Source organism: Vombatus ursinus, unplaced genomic scaffold (genome assembly GCF_900497805.2).
Source record: "Vombatus ursinus unplaced genomic scaffold, bare-nosed wombat genome assembly UNPS02006874.1, whole genome shotgun sequence".
NCBI lineage: Eukaryota > Metazoa > Chordata > Mammalia > Diprotodontia > Vombatidae > Vombatus > Vombatus ursinus.
This window is the reverse complement of record NW_020946652.1, coordinates 11,015,725-11,024,044: the sequence shown is the minus strand read 5'-3', so window position 1 is coordinate 11,024,044 and position 8,320 is coordinate 11,015,725. Positions and strand designations below refer to the sequence as shown.

Here is an 8,320-nt window from a genome sequence, read left to right as displayed (position 1 = left end):
TCTTAGTCATGACACGCTGTCACTCATTTCCACGCTTTGACCTTGGCCGTGGCCCGTGCTGAGAAGGTCATCCCCCCCTCCCTCTCCTCCACAGAGCCCATCTCTCGCTTTAAGACAGCTCAGGTACCATTATCGGGACACCTCCCCTGCTGATCCCCTGACTGCCTGGGCCCCCCCTCCCAACTCTTGTGTATTTGTTTATATTTGTATTTATCAACTTTGTGTTTATATGTGCCTGGCACATAGCAGGTATTTAATAAATGATTGATTGAATGACAGATCCCTGGCCAGAGATGCGGTACACCTGAAAAAGTCTGGTAAGAAGAATATGCCTTACAAATACCATTGAAATATAAATAAAAGGATAGATAGATGGTCAAAGGGTATGAACAGGAAGTTTTCAAAAGAAGAAATTCAAGCTGTCAGCGACCACATGAAAAATACCCCTAGAGCTCTGGTCTTGAAGTCAGGAGGACCTGAGTTCAAATTCAGCCTTGGACACTTGACACTTACTAGCTGTGTGACCCTGGGCAAGTCACTTAACCCTGATTGCCTCATTAACACAAAAAGGGCAAAAATATGCTCCAATCACTAATTAGAAAAATACAAATTAAAGCGATTTGGAAATGCCACCTCACACCCATCAGATTGGCAAAGATGAACAAAGAGTAAAATGAAAAGTGTTGGAGGGACTGTGGGAAAACAGACACATGGATGCCCTGTCGGGGGAGCTGAGAAGGAATGTCCAGCCATGCTGGACAAGCAACTTGGAACCCCGCCCTCAGAGTCACTGACTTGTCCTTGCCACATACACAGACATATGTCATACATATGTGTGCACATACATACATATAGGGCAGCTAGCTGGTACAGTGGATAGAGTGAAGGGCCTGGAGTTAAGAAGTCCTGATTTCAAATCTAGCCTCAGACACTTACTAACCATATGACCCTGAGGAAGTCACTTCACCGTGTTTGCCTCAGTTCCTCATCTGTAAAATGAACTGGAGAAGGAAATGGCAAACCACTCCAGGATCTCTGCCAAGAAAACCTCAAAAGGGGTCGGTCACAAAGAGTCAGATACAACTGAACAATAACAGAAATATACATATACGTGTGTGTGTGTGTGTATATACACACACCTTTTGACCTAGTGATAGTACTACCAGACCCAAGGAGATCAAAGAAATAAGAGGACTCATAGGTACAAAAATATTTATAGCAGCTCTTTACACAGTAGCCCCAAACTTTGGAAATCAAGGGAGTACCTGCCTATCAGGTACTAAATAAATAAATTATAGTATATGACTGTATTGGAATATTATTGAGCATTACGAAATGATGAAATGGTAGTTTCAGAGAGAAGTAGGAAGACTTGTATGAACTGGTGAAGTGAGTAAAGTGAGCAGAACCAGGAGAAAAATGTCTGCAATGACAACATTGCAAAGACCATCAGCTTAGAAAGACTTTAGCACTCTGATCAATGGGAAGGTGAACCAAGATGCCTGAGGACTGAAGGCGAACTGCACTGCCTACTGCCCACCTCCAGCCAGGGAAGGGCTGGGCTTCAGTGAAGGAGGAGGCAAACTTTTTGAACATGACCATTGTGGAAATTCGTTTTGCTTGACTATACAGATTTATTTATTGTTTGTTTGGGGGGAGAAGGAATTAGAGGGCCAGAGGGCAAATTGTACAATTAATAAATGTATGAAATTTTTTTAATCAAAAATTGAAAGGGCTTAAAATGAAAAAGAATGGGGGAGGAAGAAGATTGCCCATGCATGTCCCACAGACTAGCTGCCATAGAGTGTGGCCACAGTGAAGGAAAGAGAAGCTGAGTCATTCACGGGAGACAGAGATCCAAGAAAAGAGCCCAGAGACAAACCCACTGCTGCAAATGCCCAAAGTTGGGACAACAAACGGGAAAGAACAAAGGTCCTAACACCAAGGGGCACCCTCGACCTCTTTGCTACTGCTGGACCTTGGTGGGAAGAAACCACGACTGTCCCATGGCTCTGGATGGCGATGTCTTTTTCAAAAGAATCAGGATAGAAAACAGGCAGGGGCGTAGTGAGTGCCACGCTGTGTATTAAGAAGGTATGCTCATGTGAGAAAAGCAAAGATGGAGAAAGGAGGCATGATGGAGTCAAGATCAAGGGAGAGAGAAAGAAGAGTGATTTTGTCCTTGGATTCTGCTGCAGACCCACCTGAAAAGGAAGAAGAAACAGAGGGGGTATTTGGGAAAGAAAGAGTAAGCCTTCCCCAGTAACATGATAGGGTCGTGATGGGGACTTCATCTGTCTGTCAGCAGATGTCTGCTGAAGCTCTCTCTCTCTCTCTCTCTCTCTCTCTCTCTCTCTCTCTCTCTCTCTCTCTCTTTCCCAAAAGCAGAGGGAAAGGGGAAGAGGCATTCATTCAGTGCCTACTATGTGCCAGGAACTGTTGTGCTAAGCACTTTTTACAAATATAATATTGGAGCAGCTAATAACTTCTTGAGTTGTCTTAGGGATAATTTTGTCCTTCAAAAGGCACAGGAAATGACAAGGGGAAATTCTATTCTGGATCTGATTCTCACCAACAGGGAGAAACTGGTTGCTAGGGTGTGAAACTGAGGGGAACTCGGGGGAAGTGATCGCTCTTTCCTAGAGTCTACGCTGGAGAATGAGAGGAACTCTGTCCCTAGTCCAACATGCACCTTTGATTTTGGGAGAGCAGATTCCACAAGTTTTAGAGGGAATAAAGGATCTCATGCACTAAAATGCTACAGGGGAAGTCAGATGAGAAAGGTTGGAAGATGCCCAGTAATGAAAGTCTGAAGACATGAAACAGTTCCAAAGAAGGACAAACGTTTGGTTGTGGAAAGTTTGAATTAAAGGCACAGGGAACTCACCAACCAAGTCAGACCATATAGGGAAATGAACCGAGGATGAAGCCAGGCTGGTTAAAGAGGATGAGTGTAAGGGTGTGCTGTGCTCCTGTGAAAATCACATCGAGAATGCTAACCCACAGGATTGGCTGAGGCTGGCCAGGGAAGTGAGGCACAAGTAAAAGGACCCCCTTGAAAATACACCAGGAGAGAAAGGAGGATCATAAAAGGGGCAGGACTTTTCCTTTGGGTGAATGGGACGATAACGGACAAAAAGGCAAGGTAGAACTGCTTCCTCTAATTTTGCTTCTGCTTTCCCTCCCCAGAAATTGCAGAAAAACAGTGACTAAGGTGGGGGTTGGAGGTGGAAGCTGGTGCCCGAGACAGTAAGGAGATAGCGGGAAAGCACTCAGCTGTCCTTGGTTCACTCAGGTTTCCTGAGGCCAGCAAACTTATTTCTTTAACAAGTAAGAAGAGCTGGCAGATATCATTGCAGAGCTCTGGTCCAAAACATTTGGAAGCTCGTGGAAAACAGGAGAGGGATCACATGATTGTGCAAGTGGAACCTCCCCAATGTTCAAAACCAATGGAGCTATGCGCTTACCTTCAATGCCTGAGACACAGTGCTAGGATAGATCATTATAGGGAGATGGCTGGTGGGGATTCTCACTTCCAGGACTTTTCACCCTGGAACATTCCTGTGCCCTGAAAGTCCTCTTCTCCCATCAGTAAGTTCTTAGCAGAGCCTCCATTTTGAGGATGGTGCCAGGCTGCCATTCTCCCAGCTCTGATTCTGACTGTTCAGACTTCATCCCCATGCCCCCCACAAGGTGCTTGCCTTCCCACCTCCATTTTTCAGCTCCCTCCTATGCATTGTCTTCCCCCATTCGAATGGAAGCTCTGTGAGGGCAGGGATTGTCTTGGCACAGTACCTGGCACATAATAGGTACTAAAATGCTAGTTGACTAATTGCTAAAAAGAACTACAAAGTTGCTACAATGGCTTTACCAAGAATGGGTCATGGCAGTTTAACTTCTGATTTTCTTTTTTGAAGGAAAAAGAGAAGTCACTAAACCAGCAGATGAGAGGAATACTGTAGGTATCATTACTGAGAAAGAATCTCATGTGAATCTTGTAGAGGAGATAGCAAAATGTGAACTAGCAGTACTCTAGATAGATGGATTCCGACCTGAGGTGGAATACAGCAGGCTGAAGGAGAAGGAGTCTGATCTGACTTTCTCTGGAGGTCATAGGGAGTCTCAAAGGTTGTAGGGAAAAGTGGTGTCCCCCATTCTTGGCGCAGTCTTCCGGTGGCATGCCACCAATTGTTGGAAGCCTCTGCTTGCCGGCCAGCTAGTCCCATCCTGAAGTAGGGGATGGGTGGTCAACTGGTGACCTGGCTTTCTAGGAATCTGCAGCCGCTTGAGCAGAGGAAGTCAGCCGTGAGCTCCTGTCCCCTAACTGTCTGGCACCCTTTCCACGCATCTAGGTGGCCTCATGGACCATTGGCAATTTCTCGAAGCATTTTTACATTAATCATTTCTCCTGTTTCTGTAGCCTTACTGGGCTCTTCACCAGGTCTCCTGAACGTAGGGAGTCTGAGGTCCAATAAATCACAGAGCAGGAATGAAATTGTTCTGCCAGCTATGGCCCCCAGTTAGAAGTCATGGGTTTGGAGCTGTAACTGAATTCAACCCTTTTGGTGTGGAAATGCATTTACCCTTGGCAGGCTAGCGCTTCCTGGTTTTAAGAAGAAAAGTTTCTTTAAAAGGCTCAAACCTCTTCTCCAATAGCAACTAGACCATTTATTTTTTTAAAAACACCATTTTGGTGATTTAGATACAAATGAATCCAAAACACATGGGTTAAATTTCCCCCAAAATACATATGGTTTTTTTAATGAAAGGAAAAGGTGCTTGGCAAAATTCAGTTTGGGTTTTATTGAATCCAAACTTTGGAAAAATAGCTTAAGGGATTTGATGGACCATGGTAACTTCAGATGGTTATGTTTTTTTTTCTAAAAAACCAGTGAAAGCCCAAATGACCTTATTTACTTAAAGATAACTTAATAAGAATATTCACATTTTAACTTCTTTATAGAAAATATGATTGCTAGAAAGCCAGGCTGAAGGTCCCATGAGGAGTCTTGAGACCCTGGCTGAGGACAGCATTGGATGCTGCCGTCTTCTCTTCTACACCTTCTCTTCTGATAGCCAGAAGGATCTGCACAACACAGATGTGGAACTTGGATGTGGTAGGGCACCCCTGGCCTTTCCTCATAAATGGGTATAATACTAAAGCAAAGCTCCCAGCATGCATGGGTTCACATCATTGCTAAACCCCCTCCAGTTAACCTTGCTACTTTCCACTACTGTCTGTGACAAACTGGAGTATCTTATGGTTTCATATCAAGTTTGGGAAACTATGTGATGGGGTTTTTTTGTTTTTGTTTTTGTTTTTTTTGCTTTTTAGTGAGGCAATCAGGATTAAGTGACTTGCCCAAGGTCACATAGCTAGTAAGCATCAAGGGTCTGAGGCCAGATTTGAACTCAGGTTCTCCTGACTTCAAGGCCAGAGTGCTATCCATTGCACCACCTAGCTGCCCCTTATGTGATGGTTTTTAAAAGGCTCCATCAATAGCTACTAGAGAACTACCCCATCCTTCTCTTGACCAAAGGGAATCTTCAGAATGTTTCCTGCCTGAAAGCGTGAGCTGCACCCTCTCAGCTTGGGGAAGGAAGGGAATCAAGGATGGGGGATGGGTGGAGAGACAGACAGACAGAGAGACAGAGGACAGACAGACACAGAAAGGGGGGGAGCAGGGGAGGAAGTAGGTATTTCAGACCATTACCGAGAATACGGTTTAATGGGCCTCTGCCTTATGGGGTAAGCTCTAGTAGTCTTCATTCAGGTAACAAACATTTCTGGAGAATTTGGAGAACCAAGACATTAAACTGCTAGGGCAAATACCTGACTTCAAAGAGCTTACTTCATCCTCTGATAAAGGGACAAAAATATTATTCGTGGGAGGTTTAGAGATTTCAGGGGTTCTTTTCACCGTCAGTTCTAGCACTCTTTGGGACTATGCCCAAAGAGCCCTCCCCACCTGTCCCCATCCACTTTGTCAAGTACTTGTGTTGACCAATCCCTCTTCTGAGACTAACTTGTGGTCTTGAAAGTAGAGAAGTGGTTATTTCCAAATCTTAATTCTCCAATCCCATGAACATTCACTGAGGGCAAAGAACGAAAGAAAAACGTAGGACCGGCCCCTTTGTAGATGGACCCGAGTCCTAAGCTGACTCCTGGAGTAGGTCTGGTTGTCAAGACCCTGGCCAACTGCGCACTTACAAATGATGGGATCATCCCCTTCCTGTGAAGTGGGGAGTCAGGCTTCCCTTGGAAATTCCCAAGCCAAAAATCTCCTGGGTGAACAAGGCAGTGCCCTGATGTTCCGTGAGAGTATCCTTCATGGAAGGGAGTTCATACTTGGCCTTGTAGAGTGGTTTATCTTAAAAATATTTTTCCTCAAATTCCCAGTGGTATTCATATGACCCATTAATAAGATTAAATTGAGTTGATTTAGCTTGAACAGTATTGTAGACCTTTAAAAATATTTAACTTTTCAAATTTGGCTAAGATTGTTTTCCTCCTGGAAGGTTATTCATATGCCAAGATTAAGTTATTTTGTTTTGCTATTTTAAAGAAATTTCTATGAGGTTCTCTTTCTAAAGCAGTGAAAAAAATGTGCTTTTTTTTCCTTTTCCCATAACTCAACAAAACTCAACTGATTTTGTTCGTATGGTTTGAAAAAAAAAATAAACGCCATCTTTTGGCCTATACCAAGTATGGAAAATTCGAGTCCCAAAGGAAAATTTTGGAAGAAACTTACATAAACAAAAAAAAAAAAGGAGGACTTGGATTAGAATGGTTTTCTCCCATTTAGCTACAATGTTTGCTAACCCAGAACACTGGCATCAATTGAGAGAAAAGATTGGTTCAGTCTTCTGGAGAGATTTAAAATGTCTGCTGGCCCCAGCAAGTTTCCTAGCCTTCTTCCCCTGGCCCAACTGAGGCTCCCAGGCTGGGACTGATGAAAGGAGACGTCTTCAGTGACTAAGCCAGTATCACTAAGACAACACGGGGAAAGCTGCAAGCTCCATGGAGGGCAGGGCAGTGGCTTAGCCTTCTCTGGTCCTGGACAGGCAACGTGCTGCTTGTTTTCAGAGGACAGGGGACATCACAGGGGGATTCTTGGCTTGTGTGTGAATTGAAGGGAGGCAGAGCTGCCCAAAGTCATCAGCCTCACCCTCTCTTCCAGGGTCACCGAAGCCCAGAGGCAGGACGATGGTCAAGACTGCTGTGCTGGCCCGGGATGCAGCAGATGACCTTGGCATCTGCCCAACAAGACCTGACAAAGAAAGAAAGTGCCAGATGCTTGTTGAGTGAATGACTGAAATAGACGAGGTTCCAGTGGATAGATAGATGTGCTATTCCACATGTCTTTGACCATGTTTCTTGCACAGACATGATCCTGGAGTTCCAGACTGAGCTAAACTGTCTCTTTCCGAATGCTTATATGAACCCAGTGGCTTTATGTGCCTGGTTCTCTTTGTAGATCCGAGGGGTGGTGGTCACTCTGGGTACTGTCTGCCCTATTCTCATCTCCCACACGCTCTGAAAGTGATGTCTGTGTGACCCGGTAAAGGGACAGATTGGTCTCCGGTCCAGGATGACTAGTTGTAGTGCCCAGACACATCACCATGGAGCAGTGAGGACGTACTGAAGGGGTCCCAAGCAGCACTTGGCATATAATAGGTGCTTCATAAATGTTTGTCGGCTGACTGACCTGTCCCCGGGTTGGGGGGGGAAGGCTGACCTTGTGAGGGGCTCACCAGGCTTCTTCATGGCTGTGTTTTGTACAGGCAACTCTAGCTGTCTTTCTAAAGCCTGCATCTAATGTTCCTTGTGAGTCAGTTTACCGCGGCTCAGCCCCCAAATAAGCCTCTTTGTCCATCACGCTGGAAATCGCACTCTTGTTACCTGGGAACGACACAAAGGGTTCGATCTCGCAGCTTTAGGAAAGCTGTTTTTAAGTACTGTCAATTTCTTTCGCTTGGTTTGAGTTGCAAGACTGAGATTAGGGAGAAAAACAGATTTTTTCCCTTCCAAAGTTCTCTCTTCAATTGAACGTGTTGCTTGAAGGCTTTTGCCCAAGTCTCTGGGGTAAGAGTAGGGAGATGTAGAAGGCTTCTGGATTTTTTGTCTCTTGTCAGGATTTGCAAAGTACTTCAGCCAGTGACTCAATTCATTTCATTTCAACAAGCATTCACTGAGCGCCTACTCTGCATCGGGCACCATGCTGAGGGCACGAGTAGCAGCCCCCCCCCCCCCCCCCCGCCAGGTGTGTAGATCGTCCCAGACGCGCACAGGCAAGGACAGACATGAGGTAATTTGGCG

The 8,320-nt window shown here is 45.1% G+C and overlaps 1 long non-coding RNA gene across 1 annotated transcript; it reads left to right on the top strand.

Annotated features, from left to right (window-relative positions):
* The first annotated feature begins 2,970 nt into the window (after positions 1-2,970).
* Positions 2,971-7,860, top strand: LOC114033293. Its single transcript, XR_003567955.1, has 3 exons — positions 2,971-3,145; positions 4,964-5,117; positions 7,182-7,860. It is a non-coding gene; the product is annotated as an uncharacterized LOC114033293 (long non-coding RNA).
* Positions 7,861-8,320: the final 460 nt, after the last annotated feature.